At 44.7% G+C, this 15014-nt stretch overlaps 1 protein-coding gene and 1 long non-coding RNA gene across 5 annotated transcripts in view; one reads left to right on the top strand and one right to left on the bottom strand.

Annotated features, from left to right (window-relative positions):
• Nucleotides 1-1649: 1649 nt before the first annotated feature.
• On the bottom strand, nt 1650-5855 carry LOC114200377 (uncharacterized). Of its 2 annotated transcripts, none has more exons than XR_003607454.2 (3): nt 5739-5855; nt 4105-4203; nt 1650-2041 (listed from the first exon to the last, which is right to left on the bottom strand). It is a non-coding gene; the product is annotated as an uncharacterized LOC114200377 (long non-coding RNA). The 2 variants fall into 2 exon arrangements; XR_003607455.2 differs by having other exon boundaries at nt 5760-5855.
• A 187-nt stretch (nt 5856-6042) lies between these two features.
• SBNO1 (strawberry notch homolog 1) overlaps nt 6043-15014 on the top strand; it is a 57638-nt gene continuing 48666 nt past the window's right edge. For all 3 annotated transcript variants that reach the window (XM_028092433.2, XM_028092434.2, XM_028092432.2), the window contains exon 1: nt 6043-6182. The gene's annotated coding sequence lies outside the window, so the exon portion shown is untranslated. The remainder of the gene's footprint in view (nt 6183-15014) is intronic.

Here is a 15014-nt window from a genome sequence, read left to right as displayed (position 1 = left end):
GTCTGCCATTGTGAGAAATCCAATAGATGCTTTAGTCATATTCTGGTGCTGTCAGCTACATTCGATATTGCTGGCCACTCAGTCCTTGAAACTCTGTTTCCTTGGCATCCATGATGTAATTTCTCCCTGGTTCTGCTTTGACTTCTCTGACCGACCTTCATCAGGCTCACTGAGTGCTCACCTCTTAGATATACAACCTTAGGGTTCTGCCCTTGGTTCCCTTCCTCTCTGTATTCTCTCTAGTTTTATCCTTTCTCATGTTTTCTTTTTTAAAGATTTTATTTATTTATTTGACAGAGAGAGAGACAGCAAGATAGGGAACACAAGCGGGGGGGGGTGGGAGAGGGAGAAGCAGGCTTCCCACAGAGCAGGGAGCCCAATGTGGGGCTCGATCCTGGGACCCTGGGATCATGATCTGAGCCGAAGGCAGACGCTTAACGACTGAGCCACCCAGGTGCCCCCTCTCTCATGTTTTAATCCCTGTCTAGATCCTCAAGCTTAGACTCCCAGCTGCTTGCTAGACATCTCCAATTGGATGTCCCACTGGCCCCCTAAAATTCCTCAAGATAGACTTACTTTCATGGCCTCTAATGAACAATTCCTCCCACCATTCATACTTTTTTTTTTTTTTAAGTAGGCTCCATGCTCCGTGTGGAGCCCAACGTGGGGCTTGAGCTCTTATGACCCTGAGATCAAGACCTGAGCTGAGATTAAGAGTCAGACACTTAACCAACTGAGCCACCCAGGCGCCCCCCCCTTTTTTTTTTAACTTAAAGATCATTTTATTTTTTTTTATTTATTTTTTTTTTAAAGATCATTTTATTTTTATGTAATCTCTACACCTAACATGGGGCTTGAACTCACAACCCCAAGATCAAGAGTTGCACGCTCTACTGACCTGAGCCAGCCAGGCGCCTCCCCCGACCCCCATACTCTTGTGTTGTCTTTCCTTGAGTCTTGTGTGGCCTTGTTAATTGACAGAACGTGGTGGAAACATCACTGTGTCAGTCTCAAGGCTAAAATTCAAGAGAGGCTAGAAGCTTCTGCTTTTGAGTTCTTGGGAGCTCAGAGCCACCAGGTAAGAATCATGAGGCAACTGCCCTGTTACTGTCCCACCTGTTTCAGAACATTTGCATATGCTGTTTCCTCTTCCTGAAATGCAGTTCCCTCTTCTCTTTGCCTACCTAATACCTACTTTTCAAATCTCTGCTCAGTTATCACAGACCACATGGAGAGGGAAATACAGCGGTCCCAGCATCCTAGCTGAGCCCACCTAGTTATAGTCACACAAGTGAGTATTATTAGCAAGACCAGCAGAACTGTCCAGCTGAGCCCAGCCCAGCTTGCAGAATCATGAGAAATAACAAAATGGTTGTTATGTTAAGTCATTAGGTTTGGGGGTTGTTTATTACATAGCAATAGATAAGCAAAACTTTCCACAGTACCTAAAGCTAAACTCATTGTTTTTCTCTTCACATCTGTTTGTCTTCCTGAAGTCATAGTTTCAGCTATGGCACTATTATCTACCTAGGTACCAAAGGGAGAAACTGAGGCTTCTTTCTAGACTCCTTCCTCCCCACGACCCCCATCCAACCAGCCACTATGTGTTGCTGGCTTTACCTCCCAAATATTTCTTGAATCTGGCCCTCTTCCTTTGCTCAACAATTTTTTTTTAAAGATTTTATTTATTTGACACAGAGAGACACAGCGAGAGAGGGAACACAAGCAGGGGGGAGTGGGAGAGGGAGAAGCAGGCTCCCCGCGGAGCAGGGAGCCCGATGCAGGGCTCGATCCCAGGACCCCGGGACCATGACCTGAGCTGAAGGCAGACGCTTAATGACTGAGCCACGCAGGTACCCCCTGCTCAACAATTTTGCTCCATTTCAGTTTCTGTTCTTCTCTTCTCTCCACCGCTCTGTTCCTCATACTTGCAGTCCAGTTCTTAGATCCATGTGTTACACTGCTTCCAGAGTGATCCTTCTAGAATGCACCTCCAACCATAGCAGTTCTCTGCATAGCAGGCTTCTGAGTTCCCTGTGGCCTACAGAATAAAGTCCAAACTCAGTTACAGAAGGCTCTTTTGAGAATGGCCTTCATCTATTTTTGTAATCCTGCTGATAATTCCTTGTTACTTGCTATGTCAATCAAAGTTCACACAGGAGGCAAAAACCACACCAGGTTTTGAACAGAGATAAATTAATGTAAGGGGGCGCCTGGGTGGCTCAGTGTGTTAAGCATCCGCCTCTTGATTTTGGCTCAGGTCATGATCTCAGGGTCATGAGATGGAGCCTCATGTTGGGCTCTGTGCCCCGTGGGGAGTCTGCTAGAGATTCTGTCTCTCCCTTTGCCCGCCCCCTTCCCGCTCTTTCTCTCTCTCTAAATAAATAAATAAAATCTTTTAAAAAATTGTTAACTAGGTCTAAACTGGCTAACTACATAACTTGAAAGGGTGAAAAGAGAACTTTAAGGCCTCACAGAGGTAGCAACTGCAGGAAGCAGCTCTCGCCACTCAGCCTAAGGGGGCAAAAGGAAGGGGTTGGAGTCACTGAGAAACCTAAAAGAGGGGCCCCATGTTGTTGAAACTTAAACTCCAAGGAGGGGGCTGTGCTCAGCTGGTGTTAGTGTCTCTGACCTTACAGGGTGACCCTGTGGAAGTTCCTGCTGGTCCTCCTGTCTGAGAGGAGGGTTTCATGAGGCTAGTGCTGCAGGCTTGGGGAAAAGTGAGTAGAGCGGCTGCTATGGGGAGGAGATGCAGCTGCCAGGGTGAAGACGTGCTGCTGGGATGACGTTCACAAGAAACTCGTTCTTCCTCCAGCCTTGTCGTCTCCCTCCAGCACTCCCTATTGCGGAAGCAAATACTGAAACAGCTGGGAAAGCAGAAATGTAGTTTTGCAGACTGTGGAAGCTTGGGTTTGGAGCTGAGAGACAATGTCTTAACAACTGATGCCCTTGCCCTGTTACTGTCCCTCCTTGCTTGGCTCCCACCTGTGTCAGAACATTTGCATATGCTGTTTCCTCTTCCTGAAATGCAGTTCCCTCTTCTCTTTGCCTACGTAATACCTACTTTTTTGCTCAGTTATCACTTCCTCAAGGAAACCTTCTTTGACTTCCCTGATGACATCAAATTACATTGTAAAAGGCTGTTAGCTTCTTTGCAGCAATGTCACACTTAAAAGTTTACATTTATTTATTTATTTATTTTTATTTTTTAAGATTTTATTTATTTGACAGAAAGAGACACGCCGAGAGAGGGAACAGAAGGCGGGGGAGTGGGAGAGGGAGAAGCGGGCTCCCCGCTGAGCAGGGAGCCCGATGCGATGAGAGAAGTGTCCTTCTCCCACTGTGTCTCCCTCTGTCAAATAAATAAATAAAATCTTAAAACAAAATAATGATTTTACTTATTTGAGAGAGAGAGAGAGAACACAAGCAGGGGGAAGGGCAGAGGGAGAGGGAGAAGCAGGCTCCCTGCTGAGCAAGGAGCCCGATGCGGGGCTCGATCCCAGGACCCTGGGATCACGACCTGAGCCGAAGGCAGACGCTTAACTGACTGAGCCACCCAGGCGCCCCTACAAGTTTACATTCTGTGTAATTTTTGGATTGATGCCCACTAGACTGTAAGGACATATGGGCAGGGACCATCCCTGTCTCTCCCTTCATTTGGTTTTCTTAAATTTGTGCCCCTCATCTCTTTTTTTATTTTTAAAGATTTTATTTATGTATTCATGAAAGACAGAGAGAGAGAGAGAGAGAGAGAGAGGCGCAGAGGGAGAAACAGGCTCCCAAGGAGCAGGGAGCCCGACGCGAGACTTGATCCCAGGACCCCGGGACCATGACCTGAGCCGAAGGCAGACGCCTAACCATCTGAGCCACCCAGGCGCCCTGTGCCCCTCATCTCTAACGTAGTACCTGGTGCATAGTAAGGGCTCTTTGGAGTGCAAAGTGCAGCTGTAACAGTCAATACCATGCCTTAACAGGGAATTTTTTTTTCCCCCAAATCATCTGCTTCCAATAGCATCTCTGTTCTGGATGTACCCAATAAGTCTTCCTCCTGCTTCTGATCCTCAGTAGCTTGATTCCCATCCACTGGTAACAGCTGCTACTCACACTGTCATTTTGAGATGCTGCATGTGTACACACAAGCAAAGTATGTTACTACACATTTCCAGAGGCAGAAGTGCTTCACTCTCTTGAACAACTGTTTCGCTGTAGGAAAGTACCACAATTTAGTTAACTTTCTTCAAAGACATTTAGGTTGTTTCCCATCTTTTGGTTCTACAAATAATGCTGCAGGGAATAACCCTATGCATGACATTGGTGTGCGTAAGCACAGTTACATTGCAAGTATCTCCTGAAACACCACCTTTTACTTGGGTCCCAGAGAAGGAGATGATGCAGAGATGGCAGCAAGGATCTAGCCTGGATGCTCAGAAAGTACCTGTAAGGGTGGGAGTTTCTAGCTCAGACCTACACTGTTAGTATCTAGTACTTATGTAGTCCTAGTGTCCAGAGAGTTTGAGGGTCCCTTGGAAACTGAACTGTACCAACCAAGCTTGGAAGACACTGATGCATTAACTACAATGTTTTAGATTTTTTTTCCTGCATCCTTCCTTTAGTTCTTTCTTCTTCCATAATGGACAGATTTGTAAGAGCTTGCTTGCTGACACTAGACCATAAACTAGTCTAGTGGCTAGCAATGGACAAGACAGATGAGGGCATTGGTCTTATGGAACTAGCTTTATCATTTTTACTTTTAGCAGGTTTTTTTTTTGATGTGTAAGGATGAAATGAGATAATGGAAGTAAAGTGATTAGTCTGCATGTATTTATATGTATGTACATATCTAATACATACTTATGTATACAGACGCCGAATTGTAAGATTCATAATCATCTTAACATGACTACTTTTTATTTTCCTCCCCCCTTTCCTTCTTTCTCTTGAAGAGTTTACACCTTAAACTCCAAGGGTTTCTTTCAGCTCAAGGCCAGTGGGATGCGCCACCAGTAGGGGGCAAGAATCACCCAGGCGTGCCTATTACCTAAGCAACGGAGTCAAACAGCATTCAGAATGACTTTACAAAAGGGTTACCAAGAAGTTAATTTGTTTATTCTGTTAGGTCATTTGATAATAATAATTAGAAGAAGAAAAAGGAGGAGGAAGTGGAAGAGGAGAAATTAGGGAATCGAGAGATGGTAGCGACAGATCTCTGCAGCAATTATTAATTGAGAGCAATAGTTTGTTCAGAAAAAAAGTGGAGCTGACTCTGCTCACACCCCTTAGGGTATGATAATGGCAGTGGACCAGAAGAGGGGTTCCGAGTTATACTGCGGTTTCATACTGAATAAAGTGCTTTGAGCGAGCCTAACAAGCAATGAACACGCGAATATTTTTTTTGTGTAATGACGAGCTTCCCAAAGTAACAGAGACGCCACTAGGTAACTTCCTGGGCCGAAGCCACACACCAAAGGGTCTATCAAAATAGCTTCGGGCCCCTCCTAGCCGGACTTTGTAAGCAGGTGTAGGACGCATGCGCCCGGCCCACCGGCTGACCTCCTCGTGGCAACCCAGCGCGCAGACCTTCCTCCCGACAGCCCGCGGGGCAGAAAGGGAGGGGGAACGGAATTCTCGCGAGGTCTTTCGAGCGCCGGCGGAAGCAGTAGACACGTGACTCTTCTAGGAGGCCTTCGCCTTCCCCCCTCCCCCTTCTCGGAAACCCGGCCCCCTCACCCCTCGCCCACCCCGGAGCCGCGGTAATGGACCGTTTGGGTTCCGGAATTCTCTTGGATCCAACCACTGGTACCGGGTCGGCTGGAGCCGGCGGAGTCCGTGCTTGGCAGCGAAGGCAGGGGGCGGTCAAGATGGGGGGGGGAAATCATCTTCCTTCACCTAGGAGGGAGGCGGGGCGGAGGGGGGCACTGGGGAGCGGGTGGGGGGAGGGAGGAAGTCACGTGGGGCGCGCGGCGCGCGCTGCGTGCGCGCGGCGCCTCATCCGTCGCCCCACCCCCTCCCCTCCGGCGGGGCGGGGGGTTGGGGGGAGGGGCGTCAAGATGGCGGCGGGGAGGTAGGCAGAGCCGGACGCCGCTGCTGCCGCCGCCACCGCCGCCTCCGCTCCAGTCGCCTCTAGTTTTTCAAGCTCTCGCCGCCCGAGAGAAGCTGTTCCGGCGTCGGTTCCCGCGGGGAAAGTAAGTCTTTCTCTTAGCCCTCTTCTGCTTCCACAGTCCCCCTCCCGGACAGCCAGCCTCCCACTCCCACCCTCCTCAGGGGGCCGTGTGGGGCCGGGCTGGGGGGGGGGGCAGCCACCTCACCCCGGCTTGGGGCCTCCCTCGCCTCTCGCCGCCCCCTCAGCTGAGCGCCCCAGGGCTCTTGGGGGCAAGGTCCCGGCGGCGGCCCCGCCGCGCTCGCTTCCTCCGCCCGTCAGCGCCGGGCCCTGCGGTCGCTGCGCGTGGGGGCTCTCGGGCCCCGGGGGCCCCCGCTGTCCCGGGCCAGAGTCACCCAGTTTGGGCGGGGAGGCAGGATCTGCGGACGCCGGCTCCGGCTCCACTTGAGTCGCCCTCCTTGCTTTCCCTGCTCCTCTCAGGGACTGTGAGGTCCCGGACCCGCAGGAAAGTGAGCTCCGCGATCCTTCAAAAGTCCTCATGCCCGAGGGTTGCTCCCGGTTTGGGGCGAGTGCGGGACGAGGTAGGGGCGCCGTAAGTCTGAACCCCACACCTGCAATTTTCTGATCACCTTGCTCTCAGGGCGTCGAGGCGGTACATGGGACACGTGGGGGCCACCTTCAAGCCTCACCGGGTGATTACGTTAATTTTGTCTCGAGCTCCCTCGCCTCCTAGACCCTAAGCATCTGTGTAGGGAAAGGCGTTGGGGATTTGCTTACTTTAAGGGTGTTTGGTGTAACGAGCATCTGAAGTTCCCCAAACCAGTGTATGCTGGTGGTTTCCCATAAGTGGTTTGGGATCCGTTTAACCGCTGAGGAGATTTGGATGTTCCTGAACCCTTGTGATTGTTTCTTTCCTGACCCTGGCATCCAGCTCCTCCCCTTTCCACCCCGGCTTTGTGCTGCTGTTTGGTTAATGTTTGCGGACCACTAACTTGATCCTCGCACAGCGAAGCCCTTTTTATGTTCGGGCTCCGTTTACTGTAGGAAGCTTTTGTTTTGGGGAGTTGCTGGTTGAGAAACGTGGGGAAAGAACTGGCAAGAAAATGAGCGTCAAATAAAGCAACGTTTTTATCCATTGAATTGCGCAGCCAATTGTAACCGCACCCGGAAGTTTGTACTAAACACGTGTTGCTGAGGGAAGGCTAAAAACTGGGTCCCCTTTGACCTTTGAAAGTTGATTATTAGCAGTTTATGTTGAGTTAAATGTTTTATTTTCTCCAGACAACCACGTTTAGAGGCGGAGTAGGGCTTCTACCGAGTCGGCCAGGGGGGTCCAGAAAGCTGTCAAACCCCGAGTTGCCCTAGAGGAAATAAACTTAACACTTGTAGATACAAACCAGCTAACAGTGCGAAAAGATTCCATGTTTTCCGGTATATTTACTGCAGTCAGAAGTGATTTTTCTTTAAGCTGTTGGGAAAACCATTATCGTTGCCCAAAAGATAGTTTGTATAGAATTTCTAGGATAAAATGCAGAATTTACTATTGGTGCCTTGCGGGACAGTAATTTTGCAAGCAAGAGAACAGTTTATTTTCATGTTTAAAAAAGTTTCCAAAATTTATCTTACCAGAAAGAACATCTTTATTTTTTTCCTTTGGTTTCTGCATTTTTATCTCCCAGTCTAACTTAATTTCACACAATTTGTCTGTAGAATTCTAAGTAGGTTTTACTTTGGCTGCCGGGTAAGTATTAAAAAGGAGGGCTTAGTTGGTGGCTTACAGTGGTGGCTTACGTTCATTCATTCATTGGATGCTCTTAAGTGTCAGGCAGTTTTACTTAAGGGCTTTGCTGAAATTACGTACTGCTTAATATGATGCAATATAAATGTATAAAGTGTAAAGATTCCTTTAAGTGATTCATCTTAAAGATTAAAGCTACAGATATATTTTGGTGTTTCTTAAAATTTCTAAATTGAGCTTTGACTTGAGACTTGCCTCCTGTGAAGGTGGTGAACACTCAGATCTGAGGTCTGGTCTTACCAAGTAACCTGACTTCATGAGTCTCTTAGTTCCCATGCTTTGCTTGCCTAAAGTTGATGTAAAGATACTTTCTGGAGGCGCCTGGGTGGCTTAGTCCATTAAGCGTCTGTCTTTGGCTCAGGTCATGATCCCAGGGTCCTGGGATCAAGCCCCACTTCAGGCTCCCTGCTCAGCGGGGAGTCTGCTTCTCCTCCCTGCTCTTGTGTTATCACTTGCGCGCGCTCTCTCTCTCTCTCTCTCAAATAAATGAAAAATCTTTAGGGGCACCTGGGTGGCTCAGTCGGTTAAGCATCTGCCTTCGGCTCAGGTCATGGTCCCAGGGCCTTGGGATCGGGTCCCACGTCGGGCTCCCTGCTCAGTGGGGAGCCTGCTTCTCCCTCTCCCTCTCCATGCCATTTTCCCTGCTTGTGTGCTCGTGCACTCTCTCTCTGCCAAATATATAAAATCTTTAAAAAAAAAAAAAAAAAATCCTTTAAAAGCATACTTTCTGTTGAGAGGAATTGTTTTCACATTGTATAGCTAATTAATAGAATGATGTCATCTTAAAGTGTTTACAAATGTCTTTGTTTATGCTGACATATACTTTAATATGGTTGAACTTGGTAAATATTAAGGATAATCTTGGAATACCACTGAAATTTTCTGTAGATGGAAAGGATAGGCTCTTGAAGAGCAGGAACTCCGGTTTTATGAATAAAATACAGTACAAAACCCAGCAAATTCACTTGTTTATTTAATTCTTGGAAAGCAGTGTATAGCACAGAGCAATGATTTTAGAACCTTTTTACTGCATCGTATGGTTAAGATGTGTTTTACATTGTGACCTACTACGTATCCACGCATAGAACTCAAAAACTCATGTCATGAAATAATGTTTATTCTCTTTACATGCTGTGTGTTAGTTTTTTGTTCTGTATTGAAATATTTAAGAATTCTGGTCATGATACACTGAATTTGACTTGACAGCTCACTGTGGTGTGACCACCAGTTTGAAAAATGTGGTATAGGCTTAAGAATACAGAATCTTGGAGGCATATGGGATCAGAGCTCCTGGGTATCTAATTCTGCTCCACACTTATTTTGTTACCTGTTACAATTCATTTCTCTAAGCCTCAGTTTTTCATCTGTGACGGAAGGATAACATTTAGTATTTACTCATGCGTTATCTTGAGGGTTAAAAGAGAAAAAATCCGATCCTATAGTAAATCTCAAAACGGCTAGGGATCTGGATGACGGTGGTAACCAAGAAAGTTGTTTCACACACCCCCCCCATTTCTTTTCTGTGCTTTTTTGGTAAAGCATGTTTAAAACTTTGTTACCTGCATGTTACTTTGTGAATCCGTTCTTCCTATAAAAAGTTTCTCACTGAGAGCAGGGAGAAGCACACTTTACTGAGCAAGTGTTCCCTTGAAAAATAGCTGTTAAAAACTACAGATTTTTCCCTTGTAGGTAATGAAAATCCTTGTTAATGAACTTCTTCATATTATCTTCTTTTCTTCCTGATGTTCTTAAAGAACCAGCACTCAGACACTAAATAAATACCTTGTCCATGAACTATATCAGCTAAAATTTTGAGAGGATCATTATCCTTCCAGCTTCTTAAACTAAATGTCAGTCATCACCTCTGGGCTGCGTAAAAGCAAAGCTGAAGCTGAGTTAAAAGTCAGACATAGTTAGTGCTGTTAAATAAAGAGAAAAAGTCCTGTTTATTATTAGGCGAAGATACTTGCTAAGTGATATCTTTGCACATACAAAGAGGTCTACCAGTTTTCTCTAGACACACCAATTGATTAACTGGACAAATTGAATACGTGACACAGGTAAAAAGGAACTAGTGTATTTTATTTTATTTTATTTTTTTAAGATTTTATTTATTCATTTGAGACACACAGAGAGAGAGAGAGAGAGAGAGAGCATGGGCAGGGGGAGAGGCAGAGGGAGAAGCAGGCTCCCCGCTGAGCCAGGAGCCAGACATGGGGCTCAATCCCAGGACCCTGGGATCATGACCCAAGCCGAAGGCAGACGCTTAACCATCTGAGCCACCCAGGTGCCCAGGAACTAGTGTATTTTAAAGAATTCATTTGGAAGTTAATTATTGAGTGGATTGCCAACAGAGTTGGTATTCTGGGAAATAGTGTTGTATCAGTGATGTAGGAGAAAACCTATTTTTCGACATGATACTAATATCAAAATAATAGTTAATAGCCAGTAATACAACATTTATTCAACAGCAATTCTATAAGATAGGTTCTATTATTATTCCCATTTGAAGATGAGGAAACTGAGTCACACAAGTTATTACTTGACCATATTCTATTACTGGTGCATGAGGTAGCCAGTATTTGAACCCAGATATTCTGTTTGACTTCATAGTCTACCCTAGCCTCTGGGTGTGCTTTCACTGCTGCAGATGGATCCCTTGTATCTCTGCCCGGAGCTGTAAAGATCTGCTTTAGGTCTCAACAAGAGGAACCTTGTCCTGGTTGATAGGTTTCTGTGTTGGTATTCTCAATGGGAACTGTATCCTTTCATTCTTCTGATTGGCTATTGTTTCTCAGGATTCTCTTCCTGCCAAGGATGGCTTAGTTTCTCTCTACTACCTTGTCCTTGTTTCTTATTTATCTTACTAGACGCTTTCATAGGGGTACTATTTTGAAATAGGTGGTATTTTCCTAAGTATTTATGATAGAAATGGAACCTTGGAACCTTTTTGTCACCCATTTTTTTTAGATAGAGTCACTCTGGGTTTGGTAACTTTTGGGTTTGTTGGATTGCTACATGTTAAATGTCACCTAAGGTCTATGAAATCCTTTGTAGACACTGTAACACAGTTCTCTTACATCTAACAGTATTTGCATTTATATTGTATTTAGTATGTTCAAAGTGAAAATGTTTTCCCTCTCAAGAATAAATCTTACTTATAGGGTGAGGAGGAGAAGATTGAATAATATAACCTTTTAAGGGCTCTCTGCCTGAAGACTGAAATTCTTTGAGTCTGTAATAGTTTCAGAATAGGAGAATGATTAAATATCAAGGTTTTTTTTTTAATATTAAGGGTTTTGCCTAATGGAGTTAGAGAAAGATAGCGATATTCCTCTGTATCCCCTGCTCCCTTTCTCACTGCAAAAAAGTTCAAGTAGAGAATTTGTACCCAGTTGGCTAAGAAAGCATCCCTAGATTTTGTTTGTGTATATTATGTATATAAACCTAAGATATTTTTCATTAGTAGCTTGGAAGAGGGCGCCTAGCTGGCTCAGTTGGTTACACATCTGCTTTTGGCTCAGGTCATGATCTCAGGGTCCTGGGATCGGGTCCTGCATTGGGCTCCCTGCTCCGCGGAGAGTCTGCTTATCCCTCTCCCTCTACCCCTCACTCGTGTGCTTGCGCACGCTCTCTCTCTCTCTCAAATAAATAAAATATTCTTAAAAAATAGCTTATAAAAGACATTGTCATTATTAAGTCACTACTCAGAGGTCTCAAATTATGATACCTGTGAAAGAGTTTTCAGTAGGTCACTGATAGTGTTATAAACTGTACTATTAATTTCTTGTAAAAATACCAACTTTCCCCCCAAATTTTTCCCTTCCACGATATTTTTGTACTTTCATTGCTCATTGTTCAGAAAATACATTTCAAAAACCTCTCATGAATTTAGTAATGCTTCTCTGATTTTTGTTGGCTTTCATCAATGATGTTTCTGTACTTTTTTAGTATAATTAGACAGGGTTTGGTGTGCATCTAATGGATTAGTGGATCCTTTGGCTTCCAAGTGTTCTTTGGTCTGTCATTTAGGAGTCGTTGGTTTAAAACAATGTATTTTTGTTTCAAATGTAAATAAATCATTATTTTCAGTATTTACTTTAAAAAGATGACATTTTGATAGTCTCTGGAGTTCTATTAATCTAGGTCAGGATTAGCCATAGCAAGCAGGCCACAACCACCCCCTTTTCTCACAGATCATTGGTCTTAATGTAGTTTGAAATGTTTTGTTGTTGCTGTTTTAGGATTTATTATTTATTTATTTTTTTATTTTTTTGAGAGAGAGCGAGAGTGTGCACACATGTTGGCGGGGAGGGGCAGAGAGAGAGAGAGAATCTCAAGCAGACTCCCCAGTGAGCTGGGAGCCCGACACAGGACTCAGTCTCACGGCCCTGGCATCATGACCTGAGCTGAAATCAAGAATTGGACACTTAACTTACTGAGCTACCCAGGCGCCCTGGTTGAAATGTTTTTAAAGCATTGATTTAGCTCTCTTGGTACATGTTTGTACTATGTACTAGGATAATTTTTTTTTTAAGATTTTATTTATTTATCTGACAGAGGGACAGCGAGAGAGGGAGCACAAGCAGGGGGAGTGGGAGAGGGAGAAGCAGGCTTCCCACTGAGCAGGGAGCCTGATGCGGGGCTCGATCCCAGGACCCTGGGATCATGACCTGAGCCGAAGGCAGACGCTTAACAACTGAGCCACCCAGGCGCCCCGAGGATAATTTGTAAAGTATGGTCAGCTGTGTCTATGTTAGAAAAATGATCAACTTTATTTTAAATCTATATCGGGACATTTCTCTATTTGTCCCCTGTTCAGTCCCTTCATACTGTTTCCATCTTGCTATCCAATAATCTATCTCCGTTCCGATTTTAACCTCAGACTGGCGTTTATTCCAAAGTTAAATACTGAAACTTAGGTTTGCAACATTGACTTCTGGATCTATTCTTTGGAAAGAGAATGCATGGGGTTTGGGAATTTGAACAATCTAGGTCTGGGTAGGTATAGGTACTTTAAGCTTTCTGAGCCTCAGTTTCATCTCTAAAAAATTATAATGTCTATCTTTTTCGGGGTTGTTGTGGTCTCATAGTGTACACAACGAGCCTAACACTGTGTCAGGCTTGTTAAAGATACTTAGTCACTGTCAGCGTCCTTAACCTTCCTCCTTCCTGCTCAAAACGTATTTTTCCATAGACTTTTCCTTTCTCTGAAAAATTCTGGGGAAATCTTTGGGCTATTTCTTCTTCCTTGGGGCTATCTGTTTAAGACCCCCCTTTAAACAGTAGGTCTGCCTGAGTTTCATTTCTGGATATCTGTGGTTTCTACCTTAAACTCGTTCATGTTTCTGCTAGAACTTCTTTCTAAATGATGTATAGGCTTATGTGACAAAGACCTACCTAGTAGAGGATTTCTCTGTTAAATATCATACTTTCATTTGAAATAGTAGTTCTTATATGTTGGAAGTCATGGTCAAAGAGGCTAACACCTTTCTTTTTGTAGGACAGAATGAAAACAGTGACAATTCTTCACACAGCCTGAGAACAAATGAACTAGCTAAAGATTAGTGTGTTGGGCGCCTGGGTGGCTCAGTTGGTTAAGCGACTGCCTTTGGCTCAGGTCATGATTCTGGAGTCCCGGGATCGAGTCCCATATTGGGCTCCCTGCTCAGCGGGGAGTCTGCTTCTCCCTCTGACCCTCTTTCCTCTTGTGCTCTCTCTCATTCTCTCTCTCTCAAATAAATAAAATCTTTAAAAAAAAAGTTAGTGTGTTATTTATGTAACATGAAATTAGTTTTTAGGGAAAAACAAGTACAGTCACTTTTCATGTCTATATAAGTTGGTTATTTCAGATTAAGTTAATGACAAACTTTAAAAATCAAAGTTCTGTTAAGCTTTTTTTCCCCTTACAAAATGGGTAAAAATCCATTTTGGTGGTAAATTACTTTGATATATTGTATCAAGAAAACCCAACCTAAAATGTATTTGCGGGGCACCTGGGTGGCTCATTCGGTTGAGCGTCTTAACTCTTGGTTTCAGCTCAGGTCATGATCTCAGGGTTGTGGGATTGAGCCCCACTTCAGGCTTCACACTCAGCGCAGAGTCTGCTTGAGATTCTCTCCCTCTGCCTCCCCTTCTGCCCGCCCCCATAAATAAATAAAACCTTTAAATAAAATGTATTTGCTTGTTCCTAAATAGGTATTTTTCTCTCGCTAAACTCTATATAAACTCATTTTGGGGTCTCCCAGGCTCAGTGTTCTATTTTTTCACTTTCTCCTGGCTTAAATCTAATCATCCATCAACTCATGCTTTTTGTGTCTTTCTTATTCTCTTCCATTTTGAGCTTTTATAATAAACTTAAGTGTTATGGATTGTCCTTCCTAATGAAATTCATCCCCCCTTTTTTCTACACCCTGCTATTATAGCACATCGTCTCTCTTTTTTTGTTGTTTTTTTAAGGTTTTATTTATTAGAGAACGTGCACGAGCAGGGGGACAGGCAGTGGCAGAGGGAGAAGCAGACTTCCTGCTGAGCAAGGAGCCCGATGCGGGGCTCCATCCCAGGACCCTGGGATCATGACCTGAGCCGAAGGCAGACGCTTAACTGACTGAGCCACCCAGGCGCCCCACATCATCTCTCTCTTGGTCTGCTGTGGCAGTTACCTAAAATGTCTCCCTCCTTCTGGTCTTATTCTACCCATTCTCAGTTTGCTCCCATACTTCTTCGGAATAATCTAAGTCACAAATCTGACTGTGTCATGCAGTTCTCTATCTAAAACTCTTTTCTGACCCCCACTACCCGTGGGATTAACTGAACACTCTAGCATGGTATACAAGGTCGTGGGTGGTATCTTCCGCATCTCTTGTCATCACCTGCCTGAGGCTTAGATTTCTGTTCTGAACTTCCATACCAACAATGAATTACTCTAACCATTGTTCTTAAAGAGCGCCAAGTCTTTCATATCTCCGTGAGTTTGAATGCGCTGTTCAGAAGATCCTTATCCACCTGGTGGTTTCTTCCTTGAGACTCAGTTCCACAGTCATCTTTGTAACCTCTCTCCCCAGGCAAAGTTCAGCATTCCTTCTCTGTTCCCACAGCATTTTGTACACATACACTCTT

The sequence above is a fragment of the Eumetopias jubatus genome, unplaced genomic scaffold (assembly GCF_037043125.1).
Source record: "Eumetopias jubatus isolate StellerSeaLion01/CBP00866 unplaced genomic scaffold, mEumJub1_p1.0 scaffold_16, whole genome shotgun sequence".
In the NCBI taxonomy this organism is placed as follows: Eukaryota; Metazoa; Chordata; class Mammalia; order Carnivora; family Otariidae; genus Eumetopias; species Eumetopias jubatus.
Note: the sequence above shows the minus strand (reverse complement) of the source record. Positions and strands in the feature narration are given on the sequence as shown.